The sequence below is a fragment of the Mauremys reevesii genome, linkage group 27, assembly GCF_016161935.1.
Source record: "Mauremys reevesii isolate NIE-2019 linkage group 27, ASM1616193v1, whole genome shotgun sequence".
Classification (NCBI taxonomy): domain Eukaryota; kingdom Metazoa; phylum Chordata; order Testudines; family Geoemydidae; genus Mauremys; species Mauremys reevesii.
This window is the reverse complement of record NC_052649.1, coordinates 684,114-698,351: the sequence shown is the minus strand read 5'-3', so window position 1 is coordinate 698,351 and position 14,238 is coordinate 684,114. Positions and strand designations below refer to the sequence as shown.

The 14,238-nt window shown below is 46.1% G+C and overlaps 1 protein-coding gene across 19 annotated transcripts in view; it reads right to left on the bottom strand.

Annotated features, from left to right (window-relative positions):
* The window catches only part of TANC2 (tetratricopeptide repeat, ankyrin repeat and coiled-coil containing 2), a 631,662-nt gene that overhangs the window by 486,735 nt on the left and 130,689 nt on the right, over positions 1–14,238 (bottom strand). For 13 of the 19 annotated variants that reach the window (XM_039516554.1, XM_039516556.1, XM_039516555.1 and 10 more), the window contains one exon: positions 12,220–12,314. The exons of the other annotated variants lie outside the window; for them this stretch is intronic. The gene's annotated coding sequence lies outside the window, so the exon portion shown is untranslated. The remainder of the gene's footprint in view (positions 1–12,219; positions 12,315–14,238) is intronic. 19 annotated transcript variants of the gene reach the window in all.

Here is a 14,238-nt window from a genome sequence, read left to right as displayed (position 1 = left end):
CACACACACCATTTGAAAGTTTATCATGTCTATTTTAAAATTAGGTATGATATGGAGCTGTCAAGTGGTGCCATTAGAAATGGGGAGAAACAATGACACCATCAACACATTACAATGACCACCTTGAAATAGCTGCATTCATATAGTCTAATGACTCTCTGTATTATTTCAAGACCTAACATTGGATTTCTTTGTGACCTCAAAAGCATCATATCAACAATCTAAAGGGTAAAACAAAATCTAGTAATACATTTATACAGGTACCACTGAAATGTAACAATAATGGTGATCTTTCTAATCAACATCACCATCATCTTGTTAATCATTATGATCTCTGTCTAGAATGTGTGGGTTACCAGAGTCTTCTCTGTCTTGGCATGTACACACTTTGTGCAAGAGAGATGGTTTTGACTATATAATAGTTGATTGTGCAGTGACCTCTACTGGTACAAGCACAAATAAGATCTTGTAGAGGCTCAGATGCCATTTGGCCCTTGAAGAATACAGAAAGTAGTTCATCATCCACATTTTTCCATCCATGCTGCAATGGTGATCCAACAGGTTTACCTATGCATGAAGACATCCAAATATTTCCTTGCCAAGATGCTCTTTTGATAATGTTTTTCAAAACTGTCTTCACAAGATTGCAGTTTGGGCAGTGAATTGTCCTTTTGGATGGTTAGATTGTGGTGCAAGCAGTTCAGATCTCTGTGGGTCTCCTTTTCTTTCTCATTTTGATTATACAGCACTGCTACCAACTTCCTTGCTACAGAAATTGCAGTTTGTCCATCACTCTCTCCCAGTTTGTCATGATCACATAAGCAGTACGTGTTTTGCAGCATTAAACAGAGATTTTTTTTTTCCCCAATACTAGTTAGAGATGACAGAGTCACATCCTGTTAATGCACATACAGCAGAAAGCATGTTGCAGAAGTCAGGTGTGAATGTGGCACAAATTGCAGTCCCATGTATGAAGCAATGTTTGTCAGTTGAGCTGGTAATGCTTCCTGTTTCAATCCACATTATGTGCTCCATTTTTTGGCCAGGAGTGAATAGCAAGGACCATATCATCTGTACCAGGTGACCTAATTACTATGGTTCCTTTGATATCAAGCCATACTGGCACATGCAGGATGCAGAAGCATCCTTATATCTGTTTCCTCTTGAGTACTGTACAAGTCGTGGGCTTCTTCAACACTGCAACAAAGTGGTAATTTTCTTTAATAGTTTTGTGGCCCCTTACATGGGTCTCAGTTTCCCCTCTGTGTTGCATTGTTACTGGGTGGGGGAGGAGGAGGAGAGAGACTTGTTTGCTCTCAGGGCAGGCTAAAAGACCCAGGTATGAATGATGCCTAGCTGTATGAGCCTGAATGAGTCATTAAAAAGGAATGATCAAGGCCGACCCATATCAATAGAAAATCTGAAAAGACAATGGAAAACACAATCACCAACAATACTAATAACCAACAATTCAGAGGGAGATGGATTTCCCCACTTATCAGCAGAGAAGTTGAGCAAAGACCCCATCTCGAGAACAAAGGACTGGGAAGCTGTAAGATGGGGGGATTTGGAGTTGGCTGCTGGAAGGAGTCGGGAGCTCTCACCTGGCAAGTGATCAAGGAGGACAGACTGATAGGGACACAGTCAGAAGAGAAAGTTACTCACCTTGCAGTAACTGAGGTTCTTCGAGATGTGTGTCCCTGTGGGTGCTCCACTCTAGGTGACGGTGCGTCCCGGCGCTGTCGATCGGAGATTTTCGGTAGCAGTGCCTGGTTGGGGCACACGCACCCAGATGGTATCTCCCGTCTAGTTGGAATCTTCCTGAGTGTGTGTGCCCCACACCCTCCTCTGTTCCTTCTCTACCGTGGAGAGTCATCCCAGTACTCCAAAGTAGAGGAGAGGAGGACGGCGAGTGGAGCACCCACAGGGACACACATCTCGAAGAACCTCAGTTACTGCAAGGTGAGTAACTTTCTCTTCTTCTTCGAGTGCTGTCCCTGTGGGTGCTCCACTCTAGGTGAATGTGTAGCAGTACCCACTATGATTGGTGGGACTTTGGAGATGTGGCAGGGAGTACTGAAGATAGTACTGTATGGCCTACTATTGTGTCTGCCGTGGTGTCTTGCGTGAGAGTATAGTGTTTTGCAAATGTGTGTTCAGATGACCATGTAGCCACTTTGCAGATATCAGGAATGGGAACGTTGTGTAAGAAGGCAATGGATGCCGACATGGCTCTAGTGGAATGAGTTCTAATGTCGTCGGGTGGTTGAAGATTCTTCGCATGGTAACAGGATCTGATCCAGTCAGAGATCCACTTGGATAGACATTGTTTAGAGATAGCCGTGTCTTTTGATCTTTCGGCAATGGAAACGAAGAGTCGTGGAGACTTGCGAAATGGTTTAGTCCTGTCTAAATAAAAGGCAATTGCTCGCCTGACGTCGAGAGTATGCAGGGTTGCATCTTGCGGAGTTTTGTGAGGTTTGGGATAGATCGTAGGTAAATATATAGGTTGGCTAAGGTGGAAGGTCGACACCACCTTAGGAAGAAATTTAGGATGTGGACTCAAAGTGACTTTATCTTTCGAGAAGATTGTGTAGGGAGGGTGGGCCATCAGGGCACTCATTTCACCAACTCTCCTTGCTGATGTTATGGCAACTAGGAAAGCCACCTTCATGGACATATGGAGATGAGAGGAGATAGCCAAGGGCTCAAATGGAGGTTTCATGACAGCATGAAGAACGAGGTTAAGATTCCATGTAGCCACTGTTGGGTGAATTTCAGGGTAGAGATTTTGCAGGCTGGTGAGAAAGTGTTTAATGGTGGGGTGTGTAAAGAGTGAGTACCCATCCAATAGGTCATGGAAAGTGGTAAGCGCCGCCAGGTGCACTTTGATGGAGCTGAGCGAAAGTCCGTCCTGTTTTAGTTTCAGGAGGTAGTCTAGAATGTTAGGGAGGGTCACATTATTGGGTGCTAAATGTTTATGTGAGCACCAAATAGCGAAACGCTTCCACTTCTGCAGGTAGGTTTTACGAGTGGAGTCTTTCCTACTGTGCAAGAGGACATATTGGACTTGCTCGGAACAGGCTAGTTCATGGGTTTGGAACCATGAAGGAACCAGGCGGTGAGGTGGAGCTTTTGGAGCTGGGGGTGAAGAACTCGTCCGTTGTCCTGGTAAAGGAGGTCTGGCCTGTTGGGGAGAGCCCATGGGTGACGGGAGGACATGCGGAGAAGGTAGGGATACCACGTCTGTCTTGGCCAAGCCGGGGCAATAAGGATGACCTGGGCCTTGTCGTCCACGATCTTCCGAAGAACCTTGTGTAGTAGAGGGATAGGTGGGAAGGCGTACAGGAGGTAGTTGTTCCTTGGGATGAGGAATGCATCCCCTAGGGATGCAGTCCTGAGTCCCATCCTGGAGCAAAACAGGGGGCATTTTCGGTTTTGGGTCATTACTTTCACCAATGGGAGAAAAGCTGTTGGAGTATTGCGGGGTGCAGTTCCCATTCGTGTTCTGTCGAGAAGTGCCTGCTGAGTGCGTCGGCAGTAGTGTTATGGCAGCCTGGTAGGTAGGAAGCGATGATCTGTATTCGATGTCGTATGCACCAATTCCATAGTCGAATGGCTTCCATGCAAAGGGAATGTGATCGGGCTCCCCCTTGTCTGTTTATGTAATACATACTTGCTATGTTGTCTGTTAAGACTCGCAGGTGTTTGTTCTCTATGAGGGGAAGAAAGTGAAGGCATGTTCTCCTCACTGCTCTGAGCTCTAAGAGATTTATGTGTAGATGCATCTCTGATGCGGACCACCGGCCTTGTGCCCTGTATTTCCCTAGATGTGCTCCCCAACCGATCAGGGAAGCGTCCGTGGTGAGCATGAGCATTGGGGATCGTTGCTGGAAGGAAACCCCTGTGCAGAGGTTTTCTGGACTTGTCCACCATTGTAGGAAAGTTATAACATTGGGAGGAGGAGTTAGCAGCATCCCTAAGGGATGTCTGCTGTGTTTGAAACTGGAGTTGAGCCAGCCCTGGAGGCATCTCATATGTAGCCTGGCGTGTTGAACCACTAAGGTGGTGGCTGCCATGTGACCAAGGAGCTGTAGGCAGATTCTTGCTTGCGTCCTGGGACGAATAGAGAGCGTGCGTATGAGCTGCGTGATAGCGAGGAATCTGTTGTATGGGAGCGAGGCCTTGCTCTGGGTTGAGTCGAGATGAGCTCCGATGAACTCGACCTGTTGCATAGGTGTCAGGGTGGATTTTTGGATGTTTATTTGGAGGCCTAGGCTGTGAAAGAGGGAGATGGCGAAACGCGTGGCTTGAAGTGTGTCACCATAGGAGTCGCCCTTGATGAGGCAATCATCCAGGTAGGGGAAAAGTGTGACCCCGTGTTTGCGGAGGTGAGCCACAACCACGGCTAGGGTCTTGGAAAAAACTCTTGGAACTGTGGAGAGTCCGAAAGGAAGAACTCTGTATTGAAAATGATCCTGACCGATTGTGAATCGTAGGAAGTGTCTGTGAGCTGGAAGTAAGCATCTTGTAGGTCGAGGGCTGTGAACCAGTCCCCTTGATCCAATGCAGGTATTATTGTGCCCAGTGTGACCATCTTGAATCTTTGTGTCCTCACGAATTTGTTCAGTCGGCGTAGGTCTAGTATAGGCTTCCATACCCCGGTCTTTTTCTGCGTTAGAAAGTAATGGGAGTAGAAACCTGTCCCTTGGTGTTGCGTCGGCACAGGTTCCACTGCACCTAGTTGCAGAAGATGTGCCACTTCTGTGCGAAGTAATTGCTCGTGAGAAGGGTCCCTGAAGAGGGACGGGGAAGGGGGAAGGGTAGGAGGGTAGGATATAAAAGGGATGGAGTAACCGGTCTGAACTATTTCGAGGACCCAGAGGTCCTGTGTAATCCGCTGCCAGGCATGTTGGAAATTCTGGAGGCGGTGGCCAAATGGACAAGTAAGCGGTGGAATCAAGGGGTGGTCGTGCAGACCCTCGACCAACGTTTCAAAACTGTTGTTTATTGCCCGGTGGACGGAAGGTGGTGGCTTGATTTTGATTTTGTCTGCGTTTGGGAGGTCTAGTACGATTCCTAGTTGTGTCGTATGGTCTGGGTTGAGGGCGATAGTACTGATGTGTGCATGGTCTTTGGTAGGGCTGCTATCGTTGTCTCCTGGGAAGAGATGAGTGAATGCCCAGGATGCGCAGTGTCACTCTCGAATCTTTCATGGTGTGCAGGAGTTCATCAGTTTTTTTGGAAAAGAGTTTGTCCTTATCAAAGGGGAGGATCCTCCACTTTGGTCTGGAGTTCTTTAGGAATGCCTGACACAGAGAGTCATGAGGATCTGCGCATAACCACAGCAGTTGCAGTGGTACGGGCTGCTGTGTCCGTCGTGTCTAAAGACATCTGTAGGGCCATTCTGGAGATCAGTTGTCCCTCAGACAGGATTGATTTGAAGTCTGCTCTTCTGTCCTCTGGTATGTAGGAGGCAAATTCGAAAAGCTTATTGTAATTATCAAAATCATAGCTGGCGAGGAGAGCAGAATAGTTTGCAATCCTGAATTGTAGTGTAGAGGATGTATAAACCTTGCGGCCCAGGACATCAAGGCGTCTAAGGTCCTTGTCTTGTGGGGTGGGTCGATATTGTGACTGTTTGGTCCTCTGTGCAACTGCATCCATGACAAGAGAGTTCGGTGGTGGATGAGAAAATAGGAAGTCTGCGTCCTTTGCAGGAACGTAGTATTTACGTTCGGCCTTTTTGCAAGTTGGTACTAGAGAAGCTGGGGTTTGCCAGATAGTGTCAGCTGGCTCCATGAGTGCTTCGTTTTATAGGGAGCGCAATTTTCGAGGGCGCAGACGGTTGAAGGATTTTGAGGAGTTTGTGTTGCGTCTCCTAAACCTCTTATAAGGGGATATCCTGACTGAGTGCAACCCTCCTAAAAAGTTCTTGAAATTGTTTGCAGTCATCCATGGTCTGTGGAGGTGAAGGGAGGAGGGTTTCATCTGAGGCTAGTGGAGAGTTAGGGTTAGGTGAGTCAGGATATGGTGCGTAGCTCCCAGGCTCAGGAGGGGGCTCAGGCACCCTAGAAGTGGATGGAGCCGGAGATTGAGGCACAAAAGGAGGATGATTGGTAGGAGGATGTTGCCATGGGTACCACTGAGGCCAAGGCATAGGGTAGGAGAACCCAGGTGCCGCCCACAGGGGGGCAAAGTAGGGAAACTGAGGATGCTGAGCTTGAGCCATGACCTGAGGTGGTAAAGGTGCCTGTGGAGGAGAAGCAGGAGGGGAGAACTCCGCTTGCTGATGTAGCTTAAGGTCACCATCAGTGAAAGCCAGTTCAGGTGGAGAAAGTGGCGGTTCAAGAAAAGAGTCCTCTGTATCTCAGAGCGGAGAGTGAGGCTCAGGTGGCACTATCTGGCTGGGGAGCGTGTGGGAGCGGGTTCAACCTTTCCCGTCTCCGACAGCGGCTGCAGGGATTTTTCCATCATGATGATTTTGAGCCGCAGATCCCTGTCACAACGAGCTCTTGACTTGAGGCTCACGCAATGGAGGCACTTCGCGGGGATGTGGGTGTCTCCGAGGCACTTCACACAATGTGAGTGCCCATCTGACCATGGCATGGAGTCCTGACAGGAGATGCATCTTTTGAATCCTGAAGCTCCTGGCATTATGAATTAGAGATGGCCGAGGAGAGTGTCTCAATGGGAGACAAGCCTGAGGGGCTTTTTTTTTTTTTTTAAACTAAGTAACTAACTATGTAACTATACTAAAGGAAGGGAAACAACTGGGAAGTAATTAATAATTATTTCTATGTTCTTTGTTACTGTTTCCTATAGAGACCAGGGAAGAGAAGGCAGCACTGCCCCGAGTCCCGTCTTCAGCCGAGGATGGTTGAGAAGGAACTGAGGAGGGTGTGGGGCGCACGCACTCAGGAAGATTCCAACTAGACGGGAGATACCATCTGGGTGCGTGTGCCCCAACCAGGCACTGCTACCGAAAAATCTCCGATCGACAGCGCCGGGACGCACTGTCACCTAGAGTGGAGCACCCACAGGGACAGCACTCGAAGAAGAACAACAGGGTTCACTACAGGTTGGTTGGGCTCTGGGCTAACAAGAATGGTCTATGCTTTAACAAGAGTTTCTCAAATGCAGCCACCATGGCCACATGTGGCCACTAGGGGCTTTTCGTGCAGCCACAGCCATCAAATTTCTTGAGACACCTCCTTCATTTCTCTATACTAACCTAAGAATTTCCTGAATCTTATAATTACTCACTGATACCTATAGTTTTTCATGACTATTGGCCATTTAGATTCACAGCTGAGGATAAGTATGCACCCTTGGTGTTAAGTCTGAAGCTCATTAAGCACCTAGATGCCTCTTACCTCCATGACCCCTGTCAATCTGGTACAGAATTGGATATGGGACACAATGCACTAGTGGCTTTGGCAAGGAATCTCATCTTATGCTTTTAATGTTAGATCTAAGAGCTTCCTTCAATCCCACTGATCATGAGGTGTTGACTAACGTGCAGACTACAGCAAAAGTAGATGGTAGTTCTCATGGGTAGCTCTGTTCTCTCCTTGCAGCGTGCTCCTAGAGGGTGGTGTGGAGCAGTTGCTTTCTTCACTAAGAGCACTGTTGTGGAATTCCACAAAGTTCACACCTTGTCTCTCCTAATGTTCAAAATAGATAAGGTGCCTTTAAGATGTTTAGTAAGGAGGTGTGCGCTGCAGCTACTTCAATATGATGTAAACCCTCTATTTTGCCTGATACAGTGAATGCTGCTGAATACTTGGAACCTGTTTTGGGGAGAGATTAGGGCACAGATGAAAGTTAATTAAGCTGCAAATTGTGGGACCATACCTTCAATCAAATGAGACTGAAATATGGCTTCAAACTCTTCAGAATCCTTTCTTGTGCCCCTCCCCTCATCATAATCAGTCTTGCTTGGATTCATCTTCCACCAGATGTTGTTCTTCTATGAGTTGATCTTGTCCAAGCACTGGGCCACCTTGGTGGTAGTGGTATAGTCATATGTAGTGAATGACAGGTAGAACTATCCTGTCATCCGCATATTGCTGGCACAGGAGTCCCTGTCATCTGGAGTCCCTGACCAGTGCAGCTGTGACTACATGTAGATATTGAACAGGACCAGAGAGACTCCACAAGGGGTCTAGTAATGGAGGTACAGTTTCCCAAAATGACTTGTTGGTTGTGTCCCTCCAGGAAGCACTCAAACCATTTTAGCACATAACCCTGGATCCCTGCTAAATCTCTTAAGCAAGACAGCAATATTTTGTGATCAATAGGTGTTGAATGCTGCAGAGTGATCTAGGGGGATTAACATGGACGTTCGCCTCTATCCACTGACAGCAGGAGATCTTCCATCACTGCTACTAAAGCAGTTTCAGTTCCAAGTCCTGGCCTAAATCCAGATTGTGTCAGGTGTAGAATATAAACTTCAATTATATGAAGTTGACCTTGGCTAGCTTCTCTATGCGCTTACTAGGAACTGGACAGTAGTTGGCTAGACGGATATATCCGGAATGGGATTCTTAAGCACTGGGCGGACTATTGCATGTTTGAAAAGTGAAGGGAAGATTCCTTCCCTGAATGAACGTTGGCTGTTTCAGTCATGCATGGCACCAGTCACTCATGACTCTCTTTCACAAGCCAGGAATGGTATGAGTCGGATTCACAAGTCTTTGGCCGAGACTCTTCTATGGTGTATACAACTTCTTGATGAGCGAATGTACTGAACTCCAATAATGCAGGCAGGCTATTGGCTGGTGAGTATAGGCAAGGTGGACATCATATTGAAGGCAAAAAAACTCCCTTAACAACAATCACACACGAAGTCTCCTGAAAAACAGAACGGCTTCTACTTCATCCAGGACGTTTTTGGAAAGTGTAGGGGACAATTTCCTGGTCCAAGTGCTGGAGGAACCAACTAGGGGCAGAGCTCTTCTTGACCTGCTGCTCACAAACAGAGAAGAGTTAGTAGGGGAAGCAAAAGTGGATGGGAACCTGGGAGGCAGTGACCATGAGATGGTCGAGTTCAGGATCCTGACACAAGGAAGAAAGGAGAGCAGCAGAATACAGACCCTGGACATTAGAAAAGCAGACTTCGACTCCCTCAGGGAGCTGATGAGCAGGATCCCCTGAGAAAATAACGTGAGGGGGAAAGGAGTCCAGGAGAGCTGGCTGTATTTTAAAGAATCCTTATTGAGGTTGCAGGAAAAAACCATCCCAATGTGTAGAAAGAATAGTAAATATGGCAGGCGACCAGCTTGGCTTAACAGTGTAATCCTTGCTGATCTTAAACACAAAAAAGAAGCTTACAAGAAGTGGAAGCTTGGACAAATGACCAGGGAGGAGTATAAAAATATTGCTCAGGCATGCAGCCAAAATCAGGAAGGCCAAATCACACTTGGAGTTGCAGCTAGCAAGAGATCTTAAGAGTAACAAGAAGGGTTTCTTCAAGTATGTTAGCAACAAGAAGAAAGTCAAGGAAAGTGTGGGTCCCTTACTGAATGAGGGAGGCAACCTAGTGACAGAGGATATGGAAAAAGCTAATGTACTCAATGCTTTTTTTGCCTTTGTCTTCACAAACAAGGTCAGCTCCCAAACTGCTGCACTGGGCAGCACAGTATGGGGAGAAGGTGACCAGCCCTCTGTGGAGAAAGAAGTGGTTCGGGACTATTTAGAAAAACTGGACGAGCATAAGTCCATGGGGCCGGATGCACTGCATCCGAGGGTGCTAAAGGAGTTGGCGGATGTGATTGCAGAGCCATTGGCGATTATCTTTGAAAACTCATGGCGAACGGGGGAGGTCCCAGATGACTGGAAAAAGGCTAATGTAGTGCCCATCTTTAAAAAAGGGAAGGAGGAGGATCCGGGGAACTACAGGCCAGTCAGCCTCACCTCAGTCCCTGGAAAAATCATGGAGCAGGTCCTCAAGGAATCAATTCTGAAGCACTTAGAGGAGAGGAAAGTGATCAGGAACAGTCAGCATGGATTCACCAGGGGCAAGTCATGCCTGACTAACCTAATTGCCTTCTATGAGGAGATAACTGGCTCTGTGGATGAGGGGAAAGCAATGAATGTGTTATTCCTTGACTTTAGCAAAGCTTTTGACACGGTCTCCCACAGTATTCTTGCTAGCAAGTTAAAGAAGTATGGGCTGGATGATTGGACTTTAAGGTGGATAGAAAGCTGGCTAGATAGTCGGGCTCAACGGGTAGTGATCAATGGCTCCATGTCTAGTTGGCAGCCGGTTTCAAGTGGAGTGCCCCAAGGGTCGGTCCTGGGGCCAGTTTTGTTCAATATCTTCATTAATGATCTGGAGGATGGCGTGGACTGCACTCTCAGCAAGTCTGCAGATGACACTAAACTTGGAAGAGTGGTAGATACGCTGGAGGGTAGGGATAGGATACAGAGGGACCTAGACAAATTAGAGGACTGGGCCAAAAGAAACCTGATGAGGTTCTATAAGGACAAGTGCAGAGTCCTGCACTTAGGATGGAAGAATCCCATGCACTGTTACAGACTAGGGACCGAATGACTAGGAAGCAGTTCTGCAGAAAAGGACCTAGGGGTTACAGTGGACGAGAAGCTGCATATGAGTCAACAGTGTGCCCTTGTTGCCAAGAAGGCTAATGGCATTTTGGGCTGTATAAGTAGGGGCATTGCCAGCAGATCAAGGGATGTGATCATTCCCCTCTATTCGACATTGATGAGGCCTCATCTGGAGTACTGTGTCCAGTTTTGGGCCCCACACTACAAGAAGGATGTGGAAAAATTGGAAAGAGTCCAGCAGAGGGCAACAAAAATGATTAGGGGGCTGGAGCACATGACTTATGAGGAGAGGCTGAGGGAACTGGGATTGTTTAGCCTGCAGAAGAGAAGGCTGAGGGGGGATTTGATAGCAGCTTTCAACTACCTGAAAGGGGGTTCCAAAGAGGATGGATCTAGACTGCTCTCAGTGGTACCCGATGACAGAACAAGGAGTAATGGTCTCAAGTTGCAGTGGGGGAGGTCTAGGTTGGCTATTAGGAAAAACTTTTTCACTCAGAGAGTGGTGAAGCACTGGAATGGGTTACCTAGGGAGGTGGTGGAATCTCCTTCCTTAGAGGTTTTTAAGGTCAGGCTTGACAAAGCCCTGGTTGGGATGATTTAGTTGGGAATTGGTCCTGCTCTGAGCAGGGGGTTGGACTAGATGACCTCTTGAGGTCCCTTCCAACCCTGAGATTCTATGATTCATTACATTCCAAAGACTGTGGTATAGCCATGCATGTGTGCAGCAGAATAGAGACTGGGAAATACCCACTGAAGTGACAGAAGCATATTCACCATATCATATCCACCAACTTGGATTGATAAGTAGAAAGTTGCTTTTCCTTTATACTGAAACGTAATGGTCGTACATATTCCCAAACACACATCCACCTCTAGTACCACACTCACACAAGTTTACCTGCTGCTGAGTATTTACTCCTATATGGCCTTTATGTTACTTAAAAAAAAAAATGAACGTGTCATTCTGAAAAGGGTTTTTTTCTCCAGTCATTTAAATTATTTGTTACCGAGATGTTGGGGCTTACATTAGCAAAAAATACATTGCAAACTAATATTAAGATGCTGTACTAGAGCAGAGGCAGTGATGGGAGAAGGTAATCATGGACTAGAAGAGGGTCAAAAATCAGAGCTCTAAACATTTTTTAAATGAGAGAAAATATACTGACCTAGAAATTAAGGGGATTTAATTTTAAACAAGGGTTTACTGTTCTGCACAACCTGGTTTCTATTTCCAGATTAGTGACTCGGTGAATTTATAAGGGACACTTTTGATCTCCACACAGAACATCAAGTATTTTCCCTTTGTTAGTATCAATGATAAAAATAAGAAGTAAGGAAAGCCAGAAATATGTAATGTCATCAATTTCATCAATTTGTCTTTTGACAGTTTAAATATAGGCTCACTATATTTCATTGTCCTAAATAATAGCTAAAAACATGAAAATAAGAAATACCATGTTTCATTCTATAACACTGTTTTGGTGAGAAGGTCAGTAGTTGCTGTTTGGGTCAACAATGGAGCATACTAGCTAGTAAAGGATTTTAAATTCCTAATACTGTCAAACTCTCTAACACTTTCTGGAAGAATGTCCTGTGCCTTCACAATATGTTTTGCGCCTCTCAGCCCAAGAATTAAAGTCCATTTACCTTAGCATACCAATGAATCTGCTTATTTATTCCACATTTATCTCCCTACGGCATGAATGGGCAAAGGGTATGCAGTTTCTTTCACCACTTAACTTCTGTAAAAAAAAAGTATGACATCATAACTTGGACAGCAATTGGTCTGTTAAAGCGTTCAATTGACAACAACGTATGCATGAAAAATAGCAGGTGTTGGTACTGGAATGAGGCCAGCACTCCAAGCCAGGGATACATCCACTTGGATATAGTCTCCCTAACTGATAAATTATTAAATTGCAATTTATCCAATTACATATGAAGAAAAACTATTCCATAGAAATGAACTGTACATTTACATTTAGACACATACTACACATTACACTATGGAATGGTTAAATGTTTTTTTCTAAAAATCTCATACTAAAATCAATGTAGCCTGCATTAAAATACTCTCCCTTTAACACAACCTACTTCGGAAACACAAACTTCTTTGTGAAGCAATTAGGGTTGCTAGAAACATAACATACCTGACCCAAGCTCACAAGAGGAAGCAAATGAAAAGTTAAGCAACCTTTTCTCCTTACCCACAGACATATACCTTACCATTAACACAGTTACTATACACCACAGATCATGCACTTCAACCTTAAATCTACTCCCACAACCTTCTCTTCTCCACATAGCCCTTTACCAAACTACCTTCTACTAACATTATTATTTGTGGACTTTTGGTATAATAGTACGTTGTGCTGAGAAAAGTTTGGTAAAGGGGTTGATGGAAGACTGATCTCCTTAGAGCATATTTAATTCCCTTACTTTTCTGGGTTTAAGACAAGTATGTTATGTTTGTAGTGACTCTGCTTCACAATGAAAACTTCTGTATGTTAATTTCCTAGATTATTTTAAATAGGGGCATGGTGCTGATTGAAGGATGGGATGGACTTGTGGGGTATGTTTAATTCCAGATACTGACAGGGAAAACTGCATGCACCAGCAATTGGTAAACATGAATAAGGCTAAGATTTTTTCACGGTTATTTGTAGTAAAAGTCACAAACAGGTCACTGGCAATAAACAAAAAACCACGGAGCCCATTACTTGTCCGTTACATGGGGGGTGGGGACACAGCCCCAACTCCAGCGGCTGCAGTGGGGGGTCGCAGTCACAAGAGACACACAGCCCTGGCTCCAGAGCAGGCCCAGCTGCGAGACGGGGGGTACACGGCCCTGGGAAGGGGAAGGACATGGCCCTGGGAAGCCGCAAGGGGGGCACGCAGCCCCAGCTGCAGCCTCCGGTGAAAGCCACAGGGCTAAGGCATGCGGGCCCCGCCAAGCCCGGGATACTGCAGGGCTGGGGAAAGTGGACCCTGCCAAACCCAGGACACCGCAGGGCTTGGTTGCATGGACCTGCCAGCAGCCCCGCCAAGCCTGAGACGCCACAGGGCTGGGGCATATGGCCCCAGCTGTAGTCCCACCAAACCCGGGATGCTGTGGGGCCCTCCCTCAGTCCAGTGCTGCTTCCTTTGTTCTTCAAGTGTCAAGGGGTAGAGAGAAAGGGAGAGATAATTTGGGGCATCTGCTCTCCCTTCTTATAGTTCTTTCCCTTCTTTGAAAACCATCTCCAGCTGAGGATCAGAAGACAAAGTCTGTGTGGACGGGAACCCCAAGCTGTTTCTTTGTCAAGATGTAGATTTTTCACCCACATCTTCCTTCCTGCCAAAGAACAGTCACTTAACTGGATGATGGTCCATTTGATTTTGTTGACATCTGACTGAGGCATCAGTTAGCCTTTTGTGGTTTGTGAGCGCTCTCTAGATTTGGAACATGTCTTAGTAATATCATACAGTAGAATCTTATAACTTTACATACAATGTTGCCACATATATTTTACCAGGACAATAATGCTTAGCAAATTATGAGTTTTCAAATGATACCTCACACTGCATACTTTTTACAAGATTGATAGATTTTGTACAAGGGGTGAACACAGGGGTACAGACTGTCCCAACAGGCTGCCCAGAAGCTATAACCTTCTCTATTGCATT